The 13,099-nt window shown below is 43.1% G+C and overlaps 1 pseudogene; it reads left to right on the top strand.

The window, feature by feature from the left end:
* The window catches only part of LOC135541501 (serine/threonine-protein kinase WNK2-like), a 62,711-nt pseudogene that overhangs the window by 31,983 nt on the left and 17,629 nt on the right, over nucleotides 1-13,099 (top strand).

Below are 13,099 nucleotides of genomic sequence, written 5' to 3'. Positions count from 1 at the left end.
GAAGCACGGGGGCTGCAGCATTACGTTGTGCTTTGCTGCAGGAGGGACTGGTGCACCTCACAAAATAGATGGCATCATGAGGATGGAAAATTATGTGGATATTTTGAAGCAACATCTCAAGAAATCAGTCAGGAAGTTAAAGCTTGGTTGCAAATGGGTCTTCCAAATGGACGATGACCCCAAGCATACTTCCAAAGGTGTGGCAAAATGGCTTAAGGACAACAATGTAAAGGTATTGGAGTGGCCATCACAAAGCCCTGACCTCAATCCTATAGACAATTTGTGGGCAAAACTGAAAAAGTGTGTGGGAGCAAGGAGGCCTACAAACCTTACTCAGTTACACCAGCTCTGTCAGGACGAATGGGCCAAAATTCACCCAACTTATTGTGGGAAGCTTGTGGAAGGCTACCCGAAACATTTGACCCAAGTTCAACAATTTAAAGCCAATGCTACCAAATACTAATTGAGTGTATGTAAACTTCTGACCCACTGGGAATGTGATGAAAGAAATGAAAGCTGAAATGAATCATTCTCTCTGCTATTATTCTGACATTTCACATTCTTAAAATAAAGTGGTGATCCTCACTGACTTACTGAGTTTTTACTGGGATTAAATGTGAAAATTGAGTTTAAGGTGTGTGTAAACTTCTGACTTCAACTGTATATCATATAGATTTGATCATAACTGTAAATGCATAATCTATTCGCAAGTAATAAGTCACAAGTAATGAGAGTAACATGTAAGAATTCTGGTCAAAAAGTGCCCCTGTAGGACTGACAGCAAGGGAAGGTCTTTGTGAGTGCACATGTACTGCAAAACCAATGAAGAAAAGGAACAGGCTTCTCTCCATAGTGAAAATCATACGTCTTGTTTTGTTTATTTGTTTTTGTTTCAGGTTGATTGTGTTTGCGCTTTATATTGTTGTCACTGGGGACACAGAATTTATGGATTGGGCCTTTAATTTATGAATTAAGATCAGGGGTTGTTTCACTCCTAATCTAAACTGATGCCAGTGGAAAACAGAGAGATTAAAGCTGTGTGTTTATTACGTTTTCATTATGTTTATTTCACTTTTTTTAATTCCATAGTTTCCCTCCTTGCCTTACCCAGCCATGGTGGGGACACCAGGCGGATGCGAGTTTGTCCCTTACTCCCCGGCTCCTCTGTGCCCTGTCTACCCCCCAAGGATTTCCCTCCCTGTACCTGGTCCCCCCAGCCCCTGTTACTGTACTGTGCCCTCCCTAACCACCGTTGGCACCTCCCAGACCCCAGTGTCCCTGGCCCAACAACCCCAGCAGACGTTAGGCATGGCAGTACCCATCCCCCTGCTTGCCATGACCTTGCCCCCTAGGATGCCCTGACAGCAGCCATGGCATCAGTCGGTCTATCCTGCCACCCCTCAGCAAGACCTCCCCCCTCTCCAACCCTCTTACCACCTGCCCCTCTCCGATGTACACCCTACCGCCCCCCTTGCCCACCTCCCTGAGAAACAAGTGGCAGAGCAACCTCTCCATGTGAATATTCTAATTAATGCTCACTGTAGGGTTGTAAAATTCTCGTAATTTCCACCAAATTACCTAGTTTTCCTGGATTCCAGGAATTAGGTGAGAAGGAGTAAGGACATTCACAGTCCTCTAACCAGGGTTTCTGGTAATCTGTGGAAAGGTACAGGAATTTACAACCGTAGCTTACTATGATGCCTGAAACACAGCAAACCTCCCAAATACATTACGTATACTGGATTTACAAAACCTTCCAAATATGTTGGCTTTGCATTTTTACTTTAAGTTGAAATGTGGACAGTAAGACATGGACAGTAGCACAGTTCAGAACACACATTTGGATGAACTAGTAGGTTGTACCATAGAAATAGAATTGGAACATCTAACCCTGGCAATTTGACTGGACGTCTCAAAGATTTATGGGTAGACTTCCTGCTTTGACTTTCTGCTTTTACTTCCTGCATCCCTCCTATGGGTATGCTCCCGGTGGCCTCCAGTCCACCTATTATTCCATTATTGACTTGAATGGGGACGCCCGTTCCATTCCTTCTATTTCCAACTAGCACTCACAGTCTCATGTCTGAATTAAACGTTCATCAATATTTCTCAAATGTCAAATTTAGAATTTGTTGCAACGTCAAATTTTGAAGTGTTTAAGGTGAAGTTTAGGCATAAACTCCGAAATCTTAAGGTTAGGCATTAACTCTGAATGGTTATGGTAAGGTTTAGGGTTTGGGATAGGCTTAAAACCAAAATCTTAAAACTACTTTCTATCGCTGGATTCGAACTTGCAACCTTTGGAATCAGAGGGAGATGCATACACCTATCCACCATCCCTTTCCACAACACCCTTGTAAAACCCTAGCGCTTACTGTTGCCTTTAGTGGCCGGTTCCGAAAACGGACTTATATGACAGGTGACCTGGCTGTCTATTTCTATGGGTTGTACAATGTTAGCAGCAGTGGCGAAAAGGGTACTGTAATACCTAAGTTATTCCTCCCTCCAGATCCAGACTGGTGCCCCTCAGGACCCCCAGGGAGAGGCTCCGGTGTCACCACTGGCCCCGCTCCACCCCGTCCAGCCTGCCGTCCTGTCCACTCCCCGGAGGGGGCATATGGTTGACCCCGAACCTGCTGCTGCAGCCGGGTCTGATCAGACACTCCCTGAGAGTCCAGCCCCAGCCCCACCCCTGGCTCCGGCCTCGGCTCTGGCTGCAGCCTTGCAGCAGGCTGGCACCCAGAAAGGTACCAGCCTGCCCACGACTCAGCAGAACCTGGAAACTGAGTCCATATCTACCGTTTCCCAACCTGAGGCTAGCCAAGAGGTAGGTAGCTACACAGACCGTTCCCGACCCTACAGCTCCCTACAGTTCACTAAAGTACCCTACCCTACATTTCCCTACAGTACCCTACAGTTCCCTTCAGTTTTCTACAGTTTCCTACCCTACAGTTCCCTACTCTACAGTTCCCTACATTTCTCTACAGTTCCTTACCCTGCAGTTCCCTAGAGTTCCTTACAGTACCCTGCAGTACCCTAAAGTTACCTACAGTACCCTACAGTTCCTGACCCTACAGTTCCCTACTGTACCCTAAAGTTACCTACACTACCCTACAGTTCCCTACATTCCCCTACAGTTCCCTACCCTACAGTTCCCTACATTCCCCTACAGTTCCCTACTGTACCCTAAAGTTACCTACACTACCCTACAGTTCCCTACAGTTCCCTACCCTACAGTACCCTACAGTTCCCTACCCAGTTCCCTACAGTTCCCCTACAGTTTACCCCCTACATTACAGTTCCCTACAGTTCCCCCAGTACCCTACAGTTCCCTACCCTACAGTTCCCTACATTCCCCTACAGTTCCCTACTGTAACCTAAAGTTACCTACATTCCCCTACAGTTCCCTACACTACAGTTCCCTACATTCCCCTACAGTTCCCTACTGTACCCTAAAGTTACCTACACTACCCTACAGTTCCCTACATTCCCCTACAGTTCCCTACCCTACAGTTCCCTACATTCCCCTACAGTTCCCTACTGTACCCTAAAGCTACCTACACTACCCTACAGTTCCCTACAGTACCCTCAAAGTTACCTACAGTACCCTACAGTTCCCTACAGTTCCCTACATCCCCCTACAGTTCCCTACCCTACAGTACCCTACAGTTCCCTTCAGTTCTCTACAGTTCCCTACCCTGCAGTTCCCTAGAGTTCCCTACAGTACCCTAAAGCCCCCTACAGTACCCTACAGTTCCCTACAGTACCCTACAGTTCCCTACACTACAGTTCCCTACAGTTCCCTACAGTACCCTACAGTTCCCTACAGTACCCTAAAGTTACCTACAGTACCCTACAGTTCCCTACCCTGCAGTTCCCTAGAGTTCCCTACAGTACCCGACAGTTCCCTACACTACAGTTCCCTACACTACAGTTCCCTACAGTACCCTAAAGTTACCTACAGTACCCTACAGTTCCCTACCCTGCAGTTCCCTACACTACAGTTCCCTACAGTACCCTAAAGTTACCTACAGTACCCTACAGTTCCCTACCCTACAGTTCCCTACACTACAGTTCCCTACTGTACCCTAAAGTTACCTACATTCCCCTACAGTTCCCTACCCTGCAGTTCCCTAGAGTTCCCTACAGTTCCCTAAAGCCCCCTACAGTACCCTACAGTTCCCTACAGTACCCTACAGTTCCCTACCCTACAGTTCCCTACACTACAGTTCCCTACAGTACCCTACAGTTCCCTACAGTTCCCTACACTACAGTTCCCTACAGTACCCTACAGTTCCCTACACTACAGTTCCCTACAGTACCCTACAGTTCCCTACAGTACCCTAAAGTTACCTACAGTACCCTACAGTTCCCTACCCTGCAGTTCCCTAAAGCCCCCTACAGTACCCTACAGTTCCCTACAGTTCCCTACACTACAGTTCCCTACAGTACCCTACAGTTCCCTACACTACAGTTCCCTACAGTACCCTACAGTTCCCTACAGTACCCTAAAGTTACCTACAGTACCCTACAGTTCCCTACCCTGCAGTTCCCTAGAGTTCCCTACAGTACCCAACAGTTCCCTACAGTTCCCTACAGTTCCCTACACTACAGTTCCCTACAGTACCCTACAGTACCCTACAGTTCCCTACAGTACCCTAAAGGTACCTACAGTACCCTACAGTTCCCTACACTACAGTTCCCTACAGTACCCTACAGTACCCTACAGTACCCTAAAGGTACCTACAGTACCCTACAGTTCCCTACACTACAGTTCCCTACAGTTCCCTAAAGCCCCCTACAGTACCCTACAGTTCCCTACACTACAGTTCCCTACAGTTCCCTACAGTACCCTACAGTTCCCTACACTACAGTTCCCTACACTACAGTTCCCTACAGTACCCTACAGTTCCCTACAGTACCCTAAAGTTACCTACAGTACCCTACAGTTCCCTACCCTGCAGTTCCCTAGAGTTCCCTACAGTACCCTAAAGCCCCCTACAGTACCCTACAGTTCCCTACAGTACCCTACAGTTCCCTACAGTACCCTACAGTTCCCTACAGTACCCCACAGTACCCTAAAGTTACCTACAGTACCCTACAGTACCCTACAGTTCCCTACAGTACCCTACAGTTCCCTACCCTACAGTTCCCTACAGTACCCCACAGTACCCTAAAGTTACCTACAGTACCCTACAGTACCCTACAGTTCCCTACCCTACAGTTCCCTACAGTTCCCTACAGTACCCTACAGTACCCCACAGTTCCCTTCAGTTCTCTACAGTACCCGACAGTTCCCTACAGTTCCCCACCCTGCAGTTCCCTACAGTACTCTAAAGTTACCTACAGTACACTACAGTTCCCTACAGTACCCTACAGTTCCCTACCCTACAGTTCTCTACTGTACCCTACAGTTCCCTCCAGTACCCTACAGGTCCCTACCCTGCAGTTCCCTAGAGTTCCCTACAGTACCCTACTGTTCCCTACCCTACAGTTCCCTACAGTACTCTACAGTACCCTAAAGTTACCTACAGCACCCTACAGTTCGCTAAAGTACCCTACTGTTACCTGTAGTTACCTACAGTACCCTACAGTTCCCTAACCTACAGTTCCCTACAGTTTCCTACAGTTCCCTACAGTACCCTACAGTTCCCTAACCTACAGTTCCCTACAGTTTCTTACAGTTCCCTACAGTACCCTACTCTACAGTTCCTTATAGTTCCCTACAGTACTCTACAGTACCCTACAGTTCCCTACAGTTCCCTACAGGTCCCTACCCTACAGTTACCTACCCTAGAGTTCCCTATAATTCCCTACAGTATCCTATAGTACAGCTCAGACACAATTCTTACTCAACTCCCACACACTGCACAGCACATACTGTGAACACTACTTCAACATGTATCAGGGAACACTTATCTTGTGTGTTGGCTATGCACTACTCATATTGTAAATGTAGGCTATGTCCCAAATGGCCACCTATTCACTACATAGTGCCCTATGGGCGCTGGTCAAAAGTAGTGCACTGTATAGGAAGGAATAGTGTGCCATTTGTGATACAGGCATACTCAACCCCATATGACATGTTTTGTGAATCCAACAACCCCATTGTCTTTCCCCCAGGAGCCAGTGCAAGAGAAACCCATGGCGTTTCACAGTTATGCAGGCTATGACAGGTGTGTGGCCATACCTTCTGAACTTGACTAGTGTTAAGATGTTTTTCCCCAATGTACAGTACAGGGGCTTTAGTGGATACAATGAGTGACCCTGACTATCTGTGAATAATCAACCTAGAACACTGTGTGACAGCTTGCCCTGTCAATCCTGAATGTTTTATTTTGTATCAATCCTGAATGTTTTATTTTTTATTATTATAATATATTTTTTAAGGGGTGGATCAGAATTAATATTGCGTATAGATTGTTGCTTCCATCAACGTAATTGTCTGCTTCATTTCCATTTCCATTTAAGTCATTTAGCAGACGCTCTTATCCAGAGCGACTTACAAATTTCCAATCCCCCATCTATTGTTTGGGTAAATATATATCCATACACACACACACACACACACACACACACACACACACACACACACACACACACACACACACACACACACACACACACACACATATATATATATACACAGTTGAAGTTTACATACACCTTAGCCAAATACATTTAAGCTCAGTTTTTCACAATTCCTGACATTTTATCCTAGTAAAAATTCCCTGTTTTAGGTCAGTGAGGATCACCACTTTATTTTAAGAATGGAATGTGAAATGTCAGAATAATAGTAGAGAGAATTATTTATTTCAGCTTTTATTTATTTCATCACATTCCCAGTGGGTCAGAAGTTTACATACACTCAATTAGTATGAGTGTATGTAGGAGGAGGAGTAGTAGGAAGGATCGAAGGACCAATGCGCAGCGTGGTAAGTGTTCATGATATTTATTATGACTCAGAACACTAAAGAACAAAACAATAAAGTGACAACGAACGAAACGAAACAGTCCCATACGGTGAATAGACAAAACACAGAACAGAAAATTATCACCCACAACTCAAAGGTGAAACCAGGCTACCTAAGTATGGTTCTCAATCAGGGACAACGATTGACAGCTGCCTCTGATTGAGAACCATACCAGGCCAAACACAGAAATCCCCAATCATAGAAAAAAGAACAGACTGCCCACCCCAACTCACGCTCTGACCATACTAAAACAAAGACAAAACAAAGGAACTAAGGTCAGAACGTGACTGTGATGACCACTCCAATACCTTGACTTTGTTGTCCTTAAGCCATTTTGCCACACCTTTGGAAGTATGCTTGGGGTCATTGTACATTTGGAAGACCCATTTGCAACCAAGCTTTAACTTCCTGACTGATGTCTTGAGATGTTGCTTCATTATATCCACATAATTTTCCTACCTCATGATGCCATCGATTTTGTGAAGTGCACCAGTCCCTCCTGCAGCAAAGCACCCCCACAACATGATGCTGCCACCCATGTGCTTCACGGTTGGGATGGTTTCTTCGGCCTGCAAGTCTCCCCCTTTTTCCTCCAAACATAACGATGTTCATTATGGTCAAACAGTTCTATTTTTTTTCTTCACACCAGAGGACATTTCTCCCAAAAGTACGATCTTTGTCCCCATGTGCAGTTGGAAACTGTAGTCTGCCTTTTTTATGGCAGTTTTGGAGCAGTGGTTTCTTCCTAGCTGAGCGTCCTTTCAGGTTATGTCAATATAGGATTTGTTTTACTGTGGATATAGATACTTTTGTACCTGTTTCGCTAGGAGACAGAACGCGTCTCCTTCCTGAGCGGTAAAGCCTTATCATCATTTTATGGAATTTTCCAAGCTGTTTAAAGGCACAGTCAACTTAGTGTATGTAAACTTCTGACCCACTGGAATTGTGATACAGTTAAGTTAAATAATCTGTCTGTAAACAATTGTTGGAAAAATGTCTTGTGTCATGTACAAAGTAGATGTCCTAACCGACTTGCCAAAACAATAGCTTGTTAACAAGAAACTCCCACCTAAGTGTATGTAAACTTCCGACTTCAACTGTATATATATATATATATATATATATATAAACATTCATACATATACACATACAGTGGGGCAAAAAAGTATTTAGTCAGCCACCAATTGTGCAAGTTCTCCCACTTAAAATGATGAGAGAGGCCTGTAATTTTCATCATAGGTACACTTCAACTATGACAGACAAAATGAGAAAAAAAAAATCCAGAAAATCACATTGTAGGATTTTTAATGAATTTATTTGCAAATTATGGTGGAAAATAAGTATATGAACAGAGAGCAGCAGTAGCGCAAAAGAGGTGTTGGCGGGTGGTGGGTGGTGGGTGGCGGGACACAATGCAGATAGCCTGGTATGTACATGAATGTATAGTTAAAGTGACTATGCATTTGTTGTATTATTTGTTCTGTCTTTTCAAGTGGATTAAACTGAAATTGCAACCAACTTTCTAAGGAATATTTAAAAAAGAATATTATTTTGGAGATGATTTCATTTTCAAATAGCTGAAAGTGAGAAGTTGTAATCTGAATAAAGGGAAAAAGGCCATTCTTGAACATGGGGTGAGACATTCTTACTAATTTACTAGAGAACCATTTCGGATTTAAGTATAATTTTGTATGACTGATGCCTTTGGTGAGAGAACTAGTGCTTTGATATTTAATCGTTTCTGCCCTCCAAATTCATATTCGTTATAATAAAAGACAGGCTATATATATTTGTCTGGCTCGCCATTCCAAATAAAATGTCATATTTTTGGTTCATATAATTTAAAAAGCAGGTCACTAGGTGAAGGCAAAACCATAAGCAAATAGGTAAACTGTGATATGACTAAGGAGTTAATCAGGGTGACTTTTCCACAAATAGACAGGTATTTTCCTTTCCATGGTAGCAAGAGCTTATCTATTTTTGCTAACTTTCTATACAAATTTATTGGAGTGAGATCATTTCTTTCTTTCAGGATTTGTATACCGAGTATGTCCACATCCCCGTCAGATCATTATACTGGTAAACTACACGGTAATGTAAAAGTTGAATTTTTTAGTGATCCTATACGAAATATAGTACACTAATCATAATTTGGTTTTAATCCAGAGAAGTTAGCAAAAGTACAGAGGGGCAAAAAAGTATTTAGTTAGCCATCAATTGTGCAAGTTCTCCCACTTAAAAAGATGAGAGAGGCCTGTAATTTTCATCATAGGTACACTTCAACTATGACAGACAAAATGAGAAAAAAAATCCAGAAAATTACATTGTAGGATTTTTAATGAATTTATTTGAAAATTATGGTGGAAAATAAGTATTTGGTCACCTAAAAACAAGCAAGATTTCTGGCTCACACAAACCTGTAACTTCTTCTCTAAGAGGCTCCTCTGTCCTCCACTCGTTACCTGTATTAATGGCACCTGTTTGAACTTGTTATCAGTATAAAAGATGCCTGTCCACAACCTCAAACAGTCACACTCCAAACTCCAAACTCCACTATATGTAGACCTGCACCAGGCTGGGAAGACTGAATCTGCAGTAGGTAAGCAGCTTGGCTAGAATAAATCAACTGTGGGAGCAATTATTAGGAAATGGAAGACATGCAAGACCACTGATAATCTCCCTCGATCTGGGGCTCCATGCAAGATCTCACCCAGTGGGGTCAAAATGATCACAAGAACGGTGAGCAAAAATCCCAGAACCACACGGGGGGACCTAGTGAATGACCTGCAGAGAGCTGGGACCAAAGTAACAAAGCCTACCATCAGTAACATACTACGCCGCCAGGGACTCAAATCCTGCAGTGCCAGACGTGTCCCCCTGCTTAAGCTAGTACATGTCCAGGCCCGTCTGAAGTTTGCTGGAGAGCATTTGGATGATCCAGAAGAAGATTGGGAGAATGTCATATGGTCAGAAAACAAAATATAACTTTTTGGTAAAAACTCAACTCGTCATGTTTGGAGGACAAAGAATGCTGAGTTGCATCCAAAGAACACCATACTTACTGTGAAGCATGGGGGTGGAAACATCATGCTTTGGGGCTGTTGTTCTGCACAGGGACCAGGACGACTGATCCGTGTAAAGGAAAGAATGAATGGGGCCATGTATTGTGAGATTTTGAGTGAAAACCTCCTTCCATCAGCAAGGGCATTGAAGATGAAACGTGGCTGGGTCTTTCAGCATGACAATGATCCCAAACACACCGCCCGGGCAACAAAGGAGTGGCTTCGTAAGAAGCATTTCAAGGCCCTGGAGTGGCCTAGCCAATCTCCAGATCTCAACCCCATAGAAAATCTTTGGAGGGAGTTGAAAGTCCGTGTTGCCCAGCAACAGCCCCAAAACATCACTGCTCTAGAGGAGATCTGCATGGAGGAATGGGCCAAAATACCAGCAACAGTGTGTGAAAACCTTGTGAAGACTTATAGAAAACGTTTGACCTCTGTCATTGCCAACAAAGGGTATATAACAAATTATTGAGATAAACTTTTGTTATTGACCAAATACTTATTTTCCACCATAATTTGTAAATAAATTCATAAAAAATGCTACAATGTGATTTTCTGGATTTTCTTTCTTCATTTTGTCTGTCATAGTTGAAGTGTGCCTATGATGAAAATTACAGGCCTCTCTCATCTTTTTAATTAGGAGAACTTGCACAATTGGTGGCTGACTAAATACTTTTTTGCCCTGCTGTATAAAAACACCTTGTTTTTAAGCCATGGATTTCTAATCCCTTAATATTATTATTGAATCTAATTTTAACAGCTAACATTTCGATGGCTATAATAAATAGATATGCCAATGGTGGACAACCTTGTTTTACTCCTCTTGACAGATGTAGCCAGTATTTACTATTTTACTGTGAATGTTTTCTTACTGAAATGTTAACCTTCCAACCCAGTGACTACACCAGAGTGCTATCTTAGTGAGTGGAAACACATAAGATCTCTATCTCTGTGCCACAAGCAGAATGAGAGAGAAATAGACAGAGGAAAGAGTCTTAAAAGTGTTCTTTGAGTGTTCTTTCTCTCTGCCAAAAGCAGAAAGAGAGTGATGGAGAGAGATAGACAGAGAGGAGAGAGAGAGACAGAGAGGAGAGAGGGAGACAGGAGAGAGAGAGACAGATAGAGAGGAGAGAGAGATGAGAGAGAGAGGAACAAGAAGAAGAGAATGTAAGGATCCAACCCTTTTTTTCAATTATCGCCTAAAATGACATAGCCAAATCTAACTTCCTGAACCTCAGGACCTGAAGCAAAGATATGCCTATTCTTGATACCATTTGAAAGGAAACACTTTGAAGTTTGTGGAAATTTAAAATTAATATAGGAGAATATAACACACTAGATCTGATAAAACAGAATACAAAGAAAAAATTTTTTGTTTTTTTTTGTACCATCATCTTTGAAATGCAAGAGAAAGGCCATAATATATTATCCCAGCCCATGCACAATTTAGACTTTGGCCACTAGATGGCACCAGTGTATGTGCAACGTTTTAGACTGATCCAATGAACCATTGCATATATGTTCAAAATTTTGTATCTAGACTGCCCAAATGTGCCTAATTGGTTTATTCATACATTTTCAAGTTTCTAATTGTGCACTCTCCTCAAATAATAATAGCTACTGTCATAGCTACTGTAAATATAATAGCTACTGTAAATTGGACAGTTCAGTTAGAATAACAAGAATGTAAGCTTTCTGCCCATCTATGTCCTGGGATTTGTTTTTGTTTCCTACCACCTCATGCTAATCACATTAGCCCATGTTAGCTCAACCGTCCCACGGGGGAGGTGGGGGGACGGAACACCGATCCTGTAGAGGTTTTAAAAGTGTTCTTTACCTCCTTCATATCCCTACCTTTAGCTTCAACTCAGATGTGGCGTCGGGTAAGGAGATGAGTGATGGTTACGATGGCTCGGCCAGCAGCGGGAAGGGAGACGGGAAGTCCCGGAAACACCACCGCAAGTCGACCCGCACACGCTCACGCCAAGAGAAGACCAACAAGCCCAAACTGAGCATGCTCAATGTAAGTCTGTCCGTCCTGACGACCCACCTCTCCGAACTGACCAGTGGTCAAGGTTTCTGCCATTCATAAGCTATTTAGTAAGTCCAAAGGACAAAGTTTAAAACAAAAATTACCATTTATACTGTATATTCATATATTGCTATATTCAAAGTACTTGCATATTCGTACTTGCACATTAAAAGTGATTTCTCCTTCTCCCTCAGGTGAGCAACACGGGCGATAAGATGATGGAGTGCCAGCTGGAGACCCACAACCACAAAATGGTAACCTTCAAGTTTGACCTGGACGGAGATGCTCCAGAAGAAATCGCTATTTACATGGTGAGGTTATGACCTTGGCAGACCTGTTTGCATCCCAAATGGGGGTTGGGTTCAACTACGCTAACATATGGAATTGTTTTAAGATGGTCATATCATGAATCATTTAGCTATTTGATTTGTAATTGTAGGACCCCTTTAGGCCTTTAGGTATCAAAAAACATATACAGTTGAAGTCAGAAGTTTACATACACCTTAGCCAAATCAAATCAAATCAAAGTTTATTTGTCACGTGCGCCAAATACAACAGGTATAGTAGAACTTACAGTGTAATGCTGAATACAACAGGTGTAGTAGACCTTACAGTGTAATGCTGAATACAACAGGTGTAGTAGACCTTACAGTGTAATGCTTTCTTACAGGCTCTAACCAACAGTGCAAAAAAGGTGTTAGGTGAACAATAGGTAAGTAAAGAAATAAAACAACCATAAAAAGACAGGCTATATACAGTAGCGAGGCTATAAAAGCAGCGAGGCTACATACAGACACCGGTTTGTCAGGCTGATTGAGGTAGTATGTACATGTAGATATGGTGAAAGTGACTACGCATATATGATGAAAAGAGAGCAGCAGTAGCGTTAAAGAGGGGTTGGCGGGTGGTGGGTGGCAGGACACAATGCAGATAGCCCGTTTAGCCAATGTGCGGGAGCACTGGTTGGTCAGCCCAATTGAGGTAGTATGTACATGAATGTATATTTAAAGTGACTATGCACATATGATAAA

This window comes from Oncorhynchus masou, chromosome 6 (assembly GCF_036934945.1).
Source record: "Oncorhynchus masou masou isolate Uvic2021 chromosome 6, UVic_Omas_1.1, whole genome shotgun sequence".
Classification (NCBI taxonomy): domain Eukaryota; kingdom Metazoa; phylum Chordata; class Actinopteri; order Salmoniformes; family Salmonidae; genus Oncorhynchus; species Oncorhynchus masou.
The sequence above is the reverse complement of the archived record's forward strand: the minus strand, read 5'-3'. Positions and strand labels throughout refer to the sequence as shown.